At 44.0% G+C, this 15,203-nt stretch overlaps 14 non-coding genes across 14 annotated transcripts; all 14 read right to left on the bottom strand.

The window, feature by feature from the left end:
- Positions 1-856: 856 nt before the first annotated feature.
- TRNAQ-UUG (transfer RNA glutamine (anticodon UUG)) lies at positions 857-928 on the bottom strand. Its single transcript has one exon. It is a non-coding gene; the product is annotated as a tRNA-Gln (tRNA).
- A 380-nt stretch (positions 929-1,308) lies between these two features.
- On the bottom strand, positions 1,309-1,380 carry TRNAQ-UUG (transfer RNA glutamine (anticodon UUG)). The gene has a single exon. It is a non-coding gene; the product is annotated as a tRNA-Gln (tRNA).
- Positions 1,381-2,282: 902 nt separating this feature from the next.
- On the bottom strand, positions 2,283-2,354 carry TRNAQ-UUG (transfer RNA glutamine (anticodon UUG)). The gene has a single exon. It is a non-coding gene; the product is annotated as a tRNA-Gln (tRNA).
- Positions 2,355-3,257: 903 nt separating this feature from the next.
- TRNAQ-UUG (transfer RNA glutamine (anticodon UUG)) lies at positions 3,258-3,329 on the bottom strand. The gene has a single exon. It is a non-coding gene; the product is annotated as a tRNA-Gln (tRNA).
- A 1,806-nt stretch (positions 3,330-5,135) lies between these two features.
- On the bottom strand, positions 5,136-5,207 carry TRNAQ-UUG (transfer RNA glutamine (anticodon UUG)). Its single transcript has one exon. It is a non-coding gene; the product is annotated as a tRNA-Gln (tRNA).
- An 832-nt stretch (positions 5,208-6,039) lies between these two features.
- On the bottom strand, positions 6,040-6,111 carry TRNAQ-UUG (transfer RNA glutamine (anticodon UUG)). Its single transcript has one exon. It is a non-coding gene; the product is annotated as a tRNA-Gln (tRNA).
- A 902-nt stretch (positions 6,112-7,013) lies between these two features.
- TRNAQ-UUG (transfer RNA glutamine (anticodon UUG)) lies at positions 7,014-7,085 on the bottom strand. The gene has a single exon. It is a non-coding gene; the product is annotated as a tRNA-Gln (tRNA).
- Positions 7,086-8,368: 1,283 nt separating this feature from the next.
- TRNAQ-UUG (transfer RNA glutamine (anticodon UUG)) lies at positions 8,369-8,440 on the bottom strand. The gene has a single exon. It is a non-coding gene; the product is annotated as a tRNA-Gln (tRNA).
- A 902-nt stretch (positions 8,441-9,342) lies between these two features.
- Positions 9,343-9,414, bottom strand: TRNAQ-UUG (transfer RNA glutamine (anticodon UUG)). The gene has a single exon. It is a non-coding gene; the product is annotated as a tRNA-Gln (tRNA).
- An 832-nt stretch (positions 9,415-10,246) lies between these two features.
- Positions 10,247-10,318, bottom strand: TRNAQ-UUG (transfer RNA glutamine (anticodon UUG)). The gene has a single exon. It is a non-coding gene; the product is annotated as a tRNA-Gln (tRNA).
- A 902-nt stretch (positions 10,319-11,220) lies between these two features.
- On the bottom strand, positions 11,221-11,292 carry TRNAQ-UUG (transfer RNA glutamine (anticodon UUG)). The gene has a single exon. It is a non-coding gene; the product is annotated as a tRNA-Gln (tRNA).
- Positions 11,293-12,575: 1,283 nt separating this feature from the next.
- On the bottom strand, positions 12,576-12,647 carry TRNAQ-UUG (transfer RNA glutamine (anticodon UUG)). The gene has a single exon. It is a non-coding gene; the product is annotated as a tRNA-Gln (tRNA).
- Positions 12,648-14,456: 1,809 nt separating this feature from the next.
- On the bottom strand, positions 14,457-14,528 carry TRNAQ-UUG (transfer RNA glutamine (anticodon UUG)). The gene has a single exon. It is a non-coding gene; the product is annotated as a tRNA-Gln (tRNA).
- Positions 14,529-14,908: 380 nt separating this feature from the next.
- Positions 14,909-14,980, bottom strand: TRNAQ-UUG (transfer RNA glutamine (anticodon UUG)). Its single transcript has one exon. It is a non-coding gene; the product is annotated as a tRNA-Gln (tRNA).
- Positions 14,981-15,203: the final 223 nt, after the last annotated feature.

Raw genomic sequence — 15,203 nt, forward strand, 5'->3', positions numbered from 1 at the left:
GTAGGTTAAGCCCCCTATCCCTTTAACTCCATTAAAATTGAATCTTAAAAGAACTTAACCTGAGACCAACTCCAGAACATGTTGCATACCAGGGGGAGAGAAAAGGTCAAAAAGACCTCTCCAAGGCAAAACTAATGTATTTGCTGCAAGTTTGCCTGGTGGTGGGCTTTAGGAGAGAACAAATGATCTGTGATTAGCACACTGGGCTCGCTGGCCTACGCCTTTCAAAACTGCTGGCCCGCAGATGTATTCTTTGCAGGACAAGAGATCAGGAACTGTTTATGATGGAGGAGGTCTAGAGATGGTGCAAGCATAATTGGAGTTTCTGGAGTGAGTAATGGGAGAACAGGAAATCAAGGCCTTTGGGGCCAAAATGGGATGCTGGCAATCACTGTGGAAGAGTAGAGATGAGGCCTGTTGAGAACTTTGAAGATGCAAGAAACTGGGAGAAATAGATACACCAGTGTTAAATTCCACAGGTGGCGTGAAGCATCCATATCCTCTGAACTTGAAAACTTGTCTTTGGACAGAAAACTTTGACAAAGATGGAGTTGAGAGGAATGGCTAGAAGATGAATTTCCCTAATTGTCATGTTTTGCTAAATCTGAGCAAAAAAGACAACTTAGCTTCTTCCTCCTGTTCCTGGTAAAAGTACTTAGGGTTGCAGATATTCTTTTTAAATACAGCTCTCTGTGTCATCAGTATGCTTTGGCAATTGGCTGGACCTGGGCAGCTGGCTACGCTCACAATTTTCACAACTAGCCACATTAGCAACAACTTCTGCTGTCATTGGCCTTTGTAGCCATAAGACACAAATTGAAATTCCAAGATGAAATCTGCAATGAGCCTCTAAAGAAGGTCCCACCAAGATTCGAACTCGGATCGCTGGATTCAAAGTCCAGAGTGCTAACCATTACACCATGGAACCCTTGGGGCATGCTCAAATGCTCTCTATTTTGCTGGATACATATGTCCGTAGGTTAAGCCCCCTATCCCTTTAACTCCATTAAAATTGAATCTTAAAAGAACTTAACCTGAGACCAACTCCAGAACATGTTGCATACCAGGGGGAGAGAAAAGGTCAAAAAGACCTCTCCAAGTCAAAACTAATGTATCTGCTGCAGGTTTGCCTGGTAGTGGCCTTTAGGAGATAACAAATGATCTGTGATTAGCACATCTGGGTGGCTGGCTACGCTCACTATTTTCACAACCAGCCACGTTAGCAACAACTTCTGCTGTCACTGGCCTTTGTGGCCGTAAGAAACAAATTGAAATTCCAAGATGAAATCTGCAATGAGACTCTGATGAAGGTTCCACCGAGATTTGATCTCGGATCACTGGATTCAAAATCCAGAGTGCTAACCATTACACCATGGAACCCTTGGGCATGCTCAACTGCTCTCTATTTTGCTGTATACATATGTCCGTAGGTTAAGCCCCCTATCCCTTTAACTCCATTAAAATTGAATCTTAAAAGAACTTAACCTGAGACCAACTCCAGAACATGTTGCATACCAGGGGGAGAGAAAATGTCAAAAAGACCTCTCCAAGGCAAAACTAATGTATCTGCTGCAAGTTTGCCTGGTGGTGGGCTTTAGGAGAGAACAAATGATCTGTGATTAGCACACTGGGCTCGCTGGCCTACGCCTTTCAAAACTGCTGGCCCGCAGATGTATTCTTTGCAGGACAAGAGTTCAGGAACTGTTTATGATGGAGGAGGTCTAGAGATGGTGCAAGCATAATTGGAGTTTCTGGAGTGAGTAATGGGAGAACAGGAAATCAAGGCCTTTGGGGCCAAAATGGGATGCTGGCAATCACTGTGGAAGAGTAGAGATGAGGCCTGTTGAGAACTTTGAAGATGCAAGAAACTGGGAGAAATAGATACACCAGTGTTAAATTCCACAGGTGGCGTGAAGCATCCATATCCTCTGAACTTGAAAACTTGTCTTTGGACAGAAAACTTTGACAAAGATGGAGTTGAGAGGAATGGCTAGAAGATGAATTTCCCTAATTGTCATGTTTTGCTAAATCTGAGCAAAAAAGACAATTTAGCTTCTTCCTCCTGTTCCTGGTAAAAGTACTTAGGGTTGCAGATATTCTTTTTAAATACAGCTCTCTGTGTCATCAGTATGCTTTGGCAATTGGCTGGACCTGGGCAGCTGGCTACGCTCACAATTTTCACAACTAGCCACATTAGCAACAACTTCTGCTGTCATTGGCCTTTGTAGCCGTAAGACACAAATTGAAATTCCAAGATGAAATCTGCAATGAGCCTCTAAAGAAGGTCCCACCGAGATTCGAACTCGGATCGCTGGATTCAAAGTCCAGAGTGCTAACCATTACACCATGGAACCCTTGGGGCATGCTCAACTGCTCTCTATTTTGCTGGATACATATGTCCGTAGGTTAAGCCCCCTATCCCTTTAACTCCATTAAAATTGAATCTTAAAAGAACTTAACCTGATACCAACTCCAGAACATGTTGCATACCAGGGGGAGAGAAAAGGTCAAAAAGACCTCTCCAAGGCAAAACTAATGTATCTGCTGCAAGTTTGCCTGGTGGTGGGCTTTAGGAGAGAACAAATGATCTGTGATTAGCACACTGGGCTCGCTGTCCTACGCCTTTCAAAACTGCTGGCCCGCAGATGTATTCTTTGCAGGACAAGAGTTCAGGAACTGTTTATGATGGAGGAGGTCCAGAGATGGTGCAAGCATAATTGGAGTTTCTGGAGTGAGTAATGGGAGAACAGGAAATCAAGGCCTTTGGGGCCAAAATGGGATGCTGGCAATCACTGTGGAAGAGTAGAGATGAGGCCTGTTGAGAACTTTGAAGATGCAAGAAACTGGGAGAAATAGATACACCAGTGTTAAATTCCACAGGTGGCGTGAAGCATCCATATCCTCTGAACTTGAAAACTTGTCTTTGGACAGAAAACTTTGACAAAGATGGAGTTGAGAGGAATGGCTAGAAGATGAATTTCCCTAATTGTCATGTTTTGCTAAATCTGAGCAAAAAAGACAACTTAGCTTCTTCCTCCTGTTCCTGGTAAAAGTACTTAGGGTTGCAGATATTCTTTTTAAATACAGCTCTCTGTGTCATCAGTATGCTTTGGCAATTGGCTGGACCTGGGCAGCTGGCTACGCTCACAATTTTCACAACTAGCCACATTAGCAAAATTTTCTGCTGTCATTGGCCTTTGTAGCCGTAAGACACAAATTGAAATTCCAAGATGAAATCTGCAATGAGTCTCTAAAGAAGGTCCCACCGAGATTCGAACTCGGATCGCTGGATTCAAAGTCCAGAGTGCTAACCATTACACCATGGAACCCTTGGGGCATGCTCAACTGCTCTCTATTTTGCTGGATACATATGTCCGTAGGTTAAGCCCCCTATCCCTTTAACTCCATTAAAATTGAATCTTAAAAGAACTTAACCTGATACCAACTCCAGAACATGTTGCATACCAGGGGGAGACAAAAGGTCAAAAAGACCTCTCCAAGGCAAAACTAATGTATCTGCTGCAGGTTTGCCTGATAGTGGCCTATAGGAGATAACAAATGATCTGTGATTAGCACATCTGGGTGGCTGGCTACGCTCACTATTTTCACAACCAGCCACATTAGCAACAACTTCTGCTGTCATTGGCCTTTGTGGCCGTAAGACACAAATTGAAATTCCAAGATGAAATCTGCAATGAGCCTCTAAAGAAGGTCCCACCGAGATTCGAACTTGGATCGCTGGATTCAAAGTGCAGAGTGCTAACCATTACACCATGGAACCCTTGGGGCATGCTCAACTGCTCTCTATTTTGCTGGATACATATGTCCGTAGGTTAAGCCCCCTATCCCTTTAACTCCATTACATTTGAATCTTAAAAGAACTTAACCTGAGACCAACTCCAGAACATGTTGCATACCAGGGGGAGAGAAAAGGTCAAAAAGACCTCTCCAAGTCAAAACTAATGTATCTGCTGCAGGTTTGCCTGGTAGTGGCCTTTAGGAGATAACAAATGATCTGTGATTAGCACATCTGGGTGGCTGGCTACGCTCACTATTTTCACAACCAGCCACGTTAGCAACAACTTCTGCTGTCACTGGCCTTTGTGGCCGTAAGAAACAAAGTGAAATTCCAAGATGAAATCTGCAATGAGACTCTGATGAAGGTTCCACCGAGATTTGATCTCGGATCACTGTATTCAAAGTCCAGAGTGCTAACCATTACACCATGGAACCCTTGGGCATGCTCAACTGCTCTCTATTTTGCTGTATACATATGTCCGTAGGTTAAGCCCCCTATCCCTTTAACTCCATTAAAATTGAATCTTAAAAGAACTTAACCTGAGACCAACTCCAGAAAGGGTTGCATACCAGGGGGAGAGAAAAGGTCAAAAAGACCTCTCCAAGGCAAAACTAATGTATCTGCTGCAAGTTTGCCTGGTGGTGGGCTTTAGGAGAGAACAAATGATCTGTGATTAGCACACTGGGCTCGCTGGCCTACGCCTTTCAAAACTGCTGGCCCGCAGATGTATTCTTTGCAGGACAAGAGTTCAGGAACTGTTTATGATGGAGGAGGTCTAGAGATGGTGCAAGCATAATTGGAGTTTCTGGAGTGAGTAATTGGAGAACAGGAAATCAAGGCCTTTGGGGCCAAAATGGGATGCTGGCAATCACTGTGGAAGAGTAGAGATGAGGCCTGTTGAGAACTTTGAAGATGCAAGAAACTGGGAGAAATAGATACACCAGTGTTAAATTCCACAGGTGGCGTGAAGCATCCATATCCTCTGAACTTGAAAACTTGTCTTTGAACAGAAAACTTTGACAAAGATGGAGTTGAGAGGAATGGCTAGAAGATGAATTTCACTAATTGTCATGTTTTGCTAAATCTGAGCAAAAAAGACAACTTAGCTTCTTCCTCCTGTTCCTGGTAAAAGTACTTAGGGTTGCAGATATTCTTTTTAAATACAGCTCTCTGTGTCATCAGTATGCTTTGGCAATTGGCTGGACCTGGGCAGCTGGCTACGCTCACAATTTTCACAACTAGCCACATTAGCAACAACTTCTGCTGTCATTGGCCTTTGTAGCCGTAAGACACAAATTGAAATTCCAAGATGAAATCTGCAATGAGCCTCTAAAGAAGGTCCCACCGAGATTCGAACTCGGATCGCTGGATTCAAAGTCCAGAGTGCTAACCATTACACCATGGAACCCTTGGGGCATGCTCAACTGCTCTCTATTTTGCTGGATACATATGTCCGTAGGTTAAGCCCCCTATCCCTTTAACTCCATTACATTTGAATCTTAAAAGAACTTAACCTGAGACCAACTCCGGAACATGTTGCATACCAGGGGGAGAGAAAAGGTCAAAAAGACCTCTCCAAGGCAAAACTAATGTATCTGCTGCAGGTTTGCCTGGTAGTGGCCTTTAGGAGATAACAAATGATCTGTGATTAGCACATCTGGGTGGCTGGCTACGCTCACTATTTTCACAACCAGCCACGTTAGCAACAACTTCTGCTGTCACTGGCCTTTGTGGCCGTAAGAAACAAATTGAAATTCCAAGATGAAATCTGCAATGAGCCTCTAAAGAAGGTCCTACCGAGATTCGAACTTGGATCGCTGGATTCAAAGTGCAGAGTGCTAACCATTACACCATGGAACCCTTGGAGCATGCTCAACTGCTCTCTATTTTGCTGGATACATATGTCCGTAGGTTAAGCCCCCTATCCCTTTAACTCCATTACATTTGAATCTTAATAGAACTTAACCTGAGACCAACTCCAGAACATGTTGCATACCAGGGGGAGAGAAAAGGTCAAAAAGACCTCTCCAAGTCAAAACTAATGTATCTGCTGCAGGTTTGCCTGGTAGTGGCCTTTAGGAGATAACAAATGATCTGTGATTAGCACATCTGGGTGGCTGGCTACGCTCACTATTTTCACAACCAGCCACGTTAGCAACAACTTCTGCTGTCATTGGCCTTTGTGGCCGTAAGACACAAATTGAAATTCCAAGATGAAATCTGCAATGAGCCTCTAAGGAAGGTCCCACCGAGATTCGAACTCAGATCACTGGATTCAAAGTCCAGAGTGCTAACCATTACACCATGGAACCCTTGGGCATGGTCAACAGCTCTCTATTTTGCTGTATACATATGTCCGTAGGTTAAGCCCCCTATCCCTTTAACTCCATTAAAATTGAATCTTAAAAGAACTTAACCTGAGACCAACTCCAGAACATGTTGCATACCAGGGGGAGAGAAAAGGTCAAAAAGACCTCTCCAAGGCAAAACTAATGTATCTGCTGCAAGTTTGCCTGGTGGTGGGCTTTAGGAGAGAACAAATGATCTGTGATTAGCACACTGGGCTCGCTGTCCTACGCCTTTCAAAACTGCTGGCCCGCAGATGTATTCTTTGCAGGACAAGAGTTCAGGAACTGTTTATGATGGAGGAGGTCCAGAGATGGTGCAAGCATAATTGGAGTTTCTGGAGTGAGTAATGGGAGAACAGGAAATCAAGGCCTTTGGGGCCAAAATGGGATGCTGGCAATCACTGTGGAAGAGTAGAGATGAGGCCTGTTGAGAACTTTGAAGATGCCAGAAACTGGGAGAAATAGATACACCAGTGTTAAATTCCACAGGTGGCGTGAAGCATCCATATCCTCTGAACTTGAAAACTTGTCTTTGGACAGAAAACTTTGACAAAGATGGAGTTGAGAGGAATGGCTAGAAGATGAATTTCCCTAATTGTCATGTTTTGCTAAATCTGAGCAAAAAAGACAACTTAGCTTCTTCCTCCTGTTCCTGGTAAAAGTACTTAGGGTTGCAGATATTCTTTTTAAATACAGCTCTCTGTGTCATCAGTATGCTTTGGCAATTGGCTGGACCTGGGCAGCTGGCTACGCTCACAATTTTCACAACTAGCCACATTAGCAACAACTTCTGCTGTCATTGGCCTTTGTAGCCGTAAGACACAAATTGAAATTCCAAGATGAAATCTGCAATGAGCCTCTAAAGAAGGTCCCACCGAGATTCGAACTCGGATCGCTGGATTCAAAGTCCAGAGTGCTAACCATTACACCATGGAACCCTTGGGGCATGCTCAACTGCTCTCTATTTTGCTGGATACATATGTCCGTAGGTTAAGCCCCCTATCCCTTTAACTCCATTAAAATTGAATCTTAAAAGAACTTAACCTGATACCAACTCCAGAACATGTTGCATACCAGGGGGAGACAAAAGGTCAAAAAGACCTCTCCAAGGCAAAACTAAAGTATCTGCTGCAGGTTTGCCTGGTAGTGGCCTATAGGAGATAACAAATGATCTGTGATTAGCACATCTGGGTGGCTGGCTACGCTCACTATTTTCACAACCAGCCACATTAGCAACAACTTCTGCTGTCATTGGCCTTTGTGGCCGTAAGACACAAATTGAAATTCCAAGATGAAATCTGCAATGAGCCTCTAAAGAAGGTCCCACCGAGGTTTGAACTTGGATCCCTGGATTCAAAGTGCAGAGTGCTAACCATTACACCATGGAACCCTTGGGGCATGCTCAACTGCTCTCTATTTTGCTGGATACATATGTCCGTAGGTTAAGCCCCCTATCCCTTTAACTCCATTACATTTGAATCTTAAAAGAACTTAACCTGAGACCAACTCCAGAACATGTTGCATACCAGGGGGAGAGAAAAGGTCAAAAAGACCTCTCCAAGTCAAAACTAATGTATCTGCTGCAGGTTTGCCTGGTAGTGGCCTTTAGGAGATAACAAATGATCTGTGATTAGCACATCTGTGTGGCTGGCTACGCTCACTATTTTCACAACCAGCAACGTTAGCAACAACTTCTGCTGTCACTGGCCTTTGTGGCCGTAAGACACAAATTGAAATTCCAAGATGAAATCTGCAATGAGCCTCTAAGGAAGGTCCCACCAAGATTCGAACTCAGATCGCTGGATTCAAAGTCCAGAGTGCTAACCATTACACCATGGAACCCTTGGGCATGCTCAACTGCTCTCTATTTTGCTGTATACATATGTCCGTAGGTTAAGCCCCCTATCCCTTTAACTCCATTAAAATTGAATCTTAAAAGAACTTAACCTGAGACCAACTCCAGAACATGTTGCATACCAGGGGGAGAGAAAAGGTCAAAAAGACCTCTCCAAGTCAAAACTAATGTATCTGCTGCAGGTTTGCCTGGTAGTGGCCTTTAGGAGATAACAAATGATTTGTGATTAGCACATCTGGGTGGCTGGCTACGCTCACTATTTTCACAACCAGCCACGTTAGCAACAACTTCTGCTGTCACTGGCCTTTGTGGCCGTAAGAAACAAATTGAAATTCCAAGATGAAATCTGCAATGAGACTCTGATGAAGGTTCCACCGAGATTTGATCTCGGATCACTGGATTCAAAGTCCAGAGTGCTAACCATTACACCATGGAACCCTTGGGCATGCTCAACTGCTCTCTATTTTGCTGTATACATATGTCCGTAGGTTAAGCCCCCTATCCCTTTAACTCCATTAAAATTGAATCTTAAAAGAACTTAACCTGAGACCAACTCCAGAAAGGGTTGCATACCAGGGGGAGAGAAAAGGTCAAAAAGACCTCTCCAAGGCAAAACTAATGTATCTGCTGCAAGTTTGCCTGGTGGTGGGCTTTAGGAGAGAACAAATGATCTGTGATTAGCACACTGGGCTCGCTGGCCTACGCCTTTCAAAACTGCTGGCCCGCAGATGTATTCTTTGCAGGACAAGAGTTCAGGAACTGTTTATGATGGAGGAGGTCTAGAGATGGTGCAAGCATAATTGGAGTTTCTGGAGTGAGTAATGGGAGAACAGGAAATCAAGGCCTTTGGGGCCAAAATGGGATGCTGGCAATCACTGTGGAAGAGTAGAGATGAGGCCTGTTGAGAACTTTGAAGATGCAAGAAACTGGGAGAAATAGATACACCAGTGTTAAATTCCACAGGTGGCGTGAAGCATCCATATCCTCTGAACTTGAAAACTTGTCTTTGAACAGAAAACTTTGACAAAGATGGAGTTGAGAGGAATGGCTAGAAGATGAATTTCACTAATTGTCATGTTTTGCTAAATCTGAGCAAAAAAGACAACTTAGCTTCTTCCTCCTGTTCCTGGTAAAAGTACTTAGGGTTGCAGATATTCTTTTTAAATACAGCTCTCTGTGTCATCAGTATGCTTTGGCAATTGGCTGGTCCTGGGCAGCTGGCTACGCTCACAATTTTCACAACTAGCCACATTAGCAACAACTTCTGCTGTCATTGGCCTTTGTAGCCGTAAGACACAAATTGAAATTCCAAGATGAAATCTGCAATGAGCCTCTAAAGAAGGTCCCACCGAGATTCGAACTCGGATCGCTGGATTCAAAGTCCAGAGTGCTAACCATTACACCATGGAACCCTTGGGGCATGCTCAACTGCTCTCTATTTTGCTGGATACATATGTCCGTAGGTTAAGCCCCCTATCCCTTTAACTCCATTACATTTGAATCTTAAAAGAACTTAACCTGAGACCAACTCCGGAACATGTTGCATACCAGGGGGAGAGAAAAGGTCAAAAAGACCTCTCCAAGGCAAAACTAATGTATCTGCTGCAGGTTTGCCTGGTAGTGGCCTTTAGGAGATAACAAATGATCTGTGATTAGCACATCTGGGTGGCTGGCTACGCTCACTATTTTCACAACCAGCCACGTTAGCAACAACTTCTGCTGTCACTGGCCTTTGTGGCCGTAAGAAACAAATTGAAATTCCAAGATGAAATCTGCAATGAGCCTCTAAAGAAGGTCCTACCGAGATTCGAACTTGGATCGCTGGATTCAAAGTGCAGAGTGCTAACCATTACACCATGGAACCCTTGGAGCATGCTCAACTGCTCTCTATTTTGCTGGATACATATGTCCGTAGGTTAAGCCCCCTATCCCTTTAACTCCATTACATTTGAATCTTAAAAGAACTTAACCTGAGACCAACTCCAGAACATGTTGCATACCAGGGGGAGAGAAAAGGTCAAAAAGACCTCTCCAAGTCAAAACTAATGTATCTGCTGCAGGTTTGCCTGGTAGTGGCCTTTAGGAGATAACAAATGATCTGTGATTAGCACATCTGGGTGGCTGGCTACGCTCACTATTTTCACAACCAGCCACGTTAGCAACAACTTCTGCTGTCATTGGCCTTTGTGGCCGTAAGACACAAATTGAAATTCCAAGATGAAATCTGCAATGAGCCTCTAAGGAAGGTCCCACCGAGATTCGAACTCAGATCACTGGATTCAAAGTCCAGAGTGCTAACCATTACACCATGGAACCCTTGGGCATGGTCAACAGCTCTCTATTTTGCTGTATACATATGTCCGTAGGTTAAGCCCCCTATCCCTTTAACTCCATTAAAATTGAATCTTAAAAGAACTTAACCTGAGACCAACTCCAGAACATGTTGCATACCAGGGGGAGAGAAAAGGTCAAAAAGACCTCTCCAAGGCAAAACTAATGTATCTGCTGCAAGTTTGCCTGGTGGTGGGCTTTAGGAGAGAACAAATGATCTGTGATTAGCACACTGGGCTCGCTGTCCTACGCCTTTCAAAACTGCTGGCCCGCAGATGTATTCTTTGCAGGACAAGAGTTCAGGAACTGTTTATGATGGAGGAGGTCCAGAGATGGTGCAAGCATAATTGGAGTTTCTGGAGTGAGTAATGGGAGAACAGGAAATCAAGGCCTTTGGGGCCAAAATGGGATGCTGGCAATCACTGTGGAAGAGTAGAGATGAGGCCTGTTGAGAACTTTGAAGATGCCAGAAACTGGGAGAAATAGATACACCAGTGTTAAATTCCACAGGTGGCGTGAAGCATCCATATCCTCTGAACTTGAAAACTTGTCTTTGGACAGAAAACTTTGACAAAGATGGAGTTGAGAGGAATGGCTAGAAGATGAATTTCCCTAATTGTCATGTTTTGCTAAATCTGAGCAAAAAAGACAACTTAGCTTCTTCCTCCTGTTCCTGGTAAAAGTACTTAGGGTTGCAGATATTCTTTTTAAATACAGCTCTCTGTGTCATCAGTATGCTTTGGCAATTGGCTGGACCTGGGCAGCTGGCTACGCTCACAATTTTCACAACTAGCCACATTAGCAACAACTTCTGCTGTCATTGGCCTTTGTAGCCGTAAGACACAAATTGAAATTCCAAGATGAAATCTGCAATGAGCCTCTAAAGAAGGTCCCACCGAGATTCGAACTCGGATCGCTGGATTCAAAGTCCAGAGTGCTAACCATTACACCATGGAACCCTTGGGGCATGCTCAACTGCTCTCTATTTTGCTGGATACATATGTCCGTAGGTTAAGCCCCCTATCCCTTTAACTCCATTAAAATTGAATCTTAAAAGAACTTAACCTGATACCAACTCCAGAACATGTTGCATACCAGGGGGAGACAAAAGGTCAAAAAGACCTCTCCAAGGCAAAACTAAAGTATCTGCTGCAGGTTTGCCTGGTAGTGGCCTATAGGAGATAACAAATGATCTGTGATTAGCACATCTGGGTGGCTGGCTACGCTCACTATTTTCACAACCAGCCACATTAGCAACAACTTCTGCTGTCATTGGCCTTTGTGGCCGTAAGACACAAATTGAAATTCCAAGATGAAATCTGCAATGAGCCTCTAAAGAAGGTCCCACCGAGGTTTGAACTTGGATCCCTGGATTCAAAGTGCAGAGTGCTAACCATTACACCATGGAACCCTTGGGGCATGCTCAACTGCTCTCTATTTTGCTGGATACATATGTCCGTAGGTTAAGCCCCCTATCCCTTTAACTCCATTACATTTGAATCTTAAAAGAACTTAACCTGAGACCAACTCCAGAACATGTTGCATACCAGGGGGAGAGAAAAGGTCAAAAAGACCTCTCCAAGTCAAAACTAATGTATCTGCTGCAGGTTTGCCTGGTAGTGGCCTTTAGGAGATAACAAATGATCTGTGATTAGCACATCTGTGTGGCTGGCTACGCTCACTATTTTCACAACCAGCAACGTTAGCAACAACTTCTGCTGTCACTGGCCTTTGTGGCCGTAAGACACAAATTGAAATTCCAAGATGAAATCTGCAATGAGCCTCTAAGGAAGGTCCCACCAAGATTCGAACTCAGATCGCTGGATTCAAAGTCCAGAGTGCTAACCATTACACCATGGAACCCTTGGGCATGCTCAACTGCTCTCTATTTTGCTGTATACATATGTCCGTAGGTTAAGCCCCCTATCCCTTTAACTCCATTAAAATTGAATCTTAAAAGAACTTAACCTGAGACCAACTCCAGAACATGTTGCATACCAGGGGGAGAGAAAAGGTCAAAAAGACCTCTCCAAGTCAAAACTAATGTATCTGCTGCAGGTTTGCCTGGTAGTGGCCTTTAGGAGATAACAAATGATTTGTGATTAGCACATCTGGGTGGCTGGCTACGCTCACTATTTTCACAACCAGCCACGTTAGCAACAACTTCTGCTGTCACTGGCCTTTGTGGCCGTAAGAAACAAATTGAAATTCCAAGATGAAATCTGCAATGAGACTCTGATGAAGGTTCCACCGAGATTTGATCTCGGATCACTGGATTCAAAGTCCAGAGTGCTAACCATTACACCATGGAACCCTTGGGCATGCCCAACTGCTCTCTATTTTGCTGTATACATATGTCCGTAGGTTAAGCCCCCTATCCCTTTAACTCCATTAAAATTGAATCTTAAAAGAACTTAACCTGATACCAACTCCAGAACATGTTGCATACCAGGGGGAGACAAAAGGTCAAAAAGACCTCTCCAAGGCAAAACTAAAGTATCTGCTGCAGGTTTGCCTGGTAGTGGCCTATAGGAGATAACAAATGATCTGTGATTAGCACATCTGGGTGGCTGGCTACGCTCACTATTTTCACAACCAGCCACATTAGCAACAACTAACTTCTGCTGTCATTGGCCTTTGTGGCCGTAAGACACAATTTGAAATTCCAAGATGAAATCTGCAATGAGCCTCTAAAGAAGGTCCCACCGAGGTTTGAACTTGGATCGCTGGATTCAAAGTGCAGAGTGCTAACCATTACACCATGGAACCCTTGGGGCATGCTCAACTGCTCTCTATTTTGCTGGATACATATGTCCGTAGGTTAAGCCCCCTATCCCTTTAACTCCATTACATTTGAATCTTAAAAGAACTTAACCTGAGACCAACTCCAGAACATGTTGCATACCAGGGGGAGAGAAAAGGTCAAAAAGACCTCTCCAAGTCAAAACTAATGTATCTGCTGCAGGTTTGCCTGGTAGTGGCCATTAGGAGATAACAAATGATCTGTGATTAGCACATCTGTGTGGCTGGCTACGCTCACTATTTTCACAACCAGCAACGTTAGCAACAACTTCTGCTGTCACTGGCCTTTGTGGCCGTAAGACACAAATTGAAATTCCAAGATGAAATCTGCAATGAGCCTCTAAGGAAGGTCCCACCAAGATTCGAACTCAGATCGCTGGATTCAAAGTCCAGAGTGCTAACCATTACACCATGGAACCCTTGGGCATGCTCAACTGCTCTCTATTTTGCTGTATACATATGTCCGTAGGTTAAGCCCCCTATCCCTTTAACTCCATTAAAATTGAATCTTAAAAGAACTTAACCTGAGACCAACTCCAGAACATGTTGCATACCAGGGGGAGAGAAAAGGTCAAAAAGACCTCTCCAAGGCAAAACTAATGTATCTGCTGCAAGTTTGCCTGGTGGTGGGCTTTAGGAGAGAACAAATGATCTGTGATTAGCACACTGGGCTCGCTGTCCTACGCCTTTCAAAACTGCTGGCCCGCAGATGTATTCTTTGCAGGACAAGAGTTCAGGAACTGTTTATGATGGAGGAGGTCCAGAGATGGTGCAAGCATAATTGGAGTTTCTGGAGTGAGTAATGGGAGAACAGGAAATCAAGGCCTTTGGGGCCAAAATGGGATGCTGGCAATCACTGTGGAAGAGTAGAGATGAGGCCTGTTGAGAACTTTGAAGATGCAAGAAACTGGGAGAAATAGATACACCAGTGTTAAATTCCACAGGTGGCGTGAAGCATCCATATCCTCTGAACTTGAAAACTTGTCTTTGGACAGAAAACTTTGACAAAGATGGAGTTGAGAGGAATGGCTAGAAGATGAATTTCCCTAATTGTCATGTTTTGCTAAATCTGAGCAAAAAAGACAACTTAGCTTCTTCCTCCTGTTCCTGGTAAAAGTACTTAGGGTTGCAGATATTCTTTTTAAATACAGCTCTCTGTGTCATCAGTATGCTTTGGCAATTGGCTGGACCTGGGCAGCTGGCTACGCTCACAATTTTCACAACTAGCCACATTAGCAACAACTTCTGCTGTCATTGGCCTTTGTAGCCGTAAGACACAAATTGAAATTCCAAGATGAAATCTGCAATGAGCCTCTAAAGAAGGTCCCACCGAGATTCGAACTCGGATCGCTGGATTCAAAGTCCAGAGTGCTAACCATTACACCATGGAACCCTTGGGGCATGCTCAACTGCTCTCTATTTTGCTGGATACATATGTCCGTAGGTTAAGCCCCCTATCCCTTTAACTCCATTAAAATTGAATCTTAAAAGAACTTAACCTGAGACCAACTCCAGAACATGTTGCATACCAGGGGGAGAGAAAAGGTCAAAAAGACCTCTCCAAGGCAAAACTAATGTATCTGCTGCAGGTTTGCCTGGTAGTGGCCTTTAGGAGATAACAAATGATCTGTGATTAGCACATCTGGGTGGCTGGCTACGCTCACTATTTTCACAACCAGCCACGTTAGCAACAACTTCTGCTGTCACTGGCCTTTGTGGCCGTAAGAAACAAATTGAAATTCCAAGATGAAATCTGCAATGAGACTCTGATGAAGGTTCCACCGAGACTTGATCTCGGATCACTGGATTCAAAGTCCAGAGTGCTAACCATTACACCATGGAACCCTTGGGCATGCTCAACTGCTCTCTATTTTGCTGTATACATATGTCCGTAGGTTAAGCCCCCTATCCCTTTAACTCCATTAAAATTGAATCTTAAAAGAACTTAACCTGAGACCAACTCCAGAACATGTTGCATACCAGGGGGAGAGAAAAGGTCAAAAAGACCTCTCCAAGGCAAAACTAATGTATCTGCTGCAAGTTTGCCTGGTGGTGGGCTTTAGGAGAG

Source organism: Lithobates pipiens, unplaced genomic scaffold, assembly GCF_037356315.1.
Source record: "Lithobates pipiens isolate NorthernLeopardFrog02 unplaced genomic scaffold, aLitPip1_a1.2 Scaffold_18, whole genome shotgun sequence".
NCBI lineage: Eukaryota > Metazoa > Chordata > Amphibia > Anura > Ranidae > Lithobates > Lithobates pipiens.